Here is a 549-nt window from a genome sequence, read left to right as displayed (position 1 = left end):
GCTCGTTGACCCCATCGGAGTCGGCTGAGTTTTGTCATCCTTGTGTGTTGCTTTCTTTGCTCATATTAAAGAGGACAATGACATGTGGCGCACAGATATCTCCCTCAAGAGTGGAAAAAGAACAGATAAGCCAAGAGGGCCACAGGTTTTAAGATAAAATGTTTCTTAAACCAGCTACTTTCATTCATTTACTGTACCTTCCTGGCCTCTGCAGCCTGGGGCCCCTACGCACAGTCTAGAAAACGAGGCAACGAAAGTGGGCGTTTACCTAGAAAAACGTCGCCCCATCTTGGCTCCCTTCTGTGAAACGCTAGACTTTGTGACATTTGAACGTGTGAGATGCAAATATTCATTTACTCGTGGCTATGAACGGTTAGCAGGCAAGACACGGCCTGTTAGCGGAACAGATGGTTGGAGTCTCGATCTGCCAAATGGGTCCACGCACGTCTGCTAATTGTCACCTCCGCTGTGGACACGAGGAGCGTGAAGCTATTATTTACTAACTGGGACAAGGACACTAACAGGCAGACTGGTACGGAACTGGCTGCT

At 48.3% G+C, this 549-nt stretch overlaps 1 protein-coding gene across 1 annotated transcript in view; it reads right to left on the bottom strand.

Annotated features, from left to right (window-relative positions):
* Nucleotides 1-549, bottom strand: part of VWA3A (von Willebrand factor A domain containing 3A) — a 69,610-nt gene that overhangs the window by 35,934 nt on the left and 33,127 nt on the right. The gene's annotated exons all lie outside the window — the stretch shown is intronic.

The sequence above is a fragment of the Pteropus vampyrus genome, unplaced genomic scaffold (assembly GCF_000151845.1).
Source record: "Pteropus vampyrus isolate Shadow unplaced genomic scaffold, Pvam_2.0 Scaffold417, whole genome shotgun sequence".
Taxonomy (NCBI): domain Eukaryota; kingdom Metazoa; phylum Chordata; class Mammalia; order Chiroptera; family Pteropodidae; genus Pteropus; species Pteropus vampyrus.
This window is presented reverse-complemented; position numbering and strand designations above follow the sequence as displayed.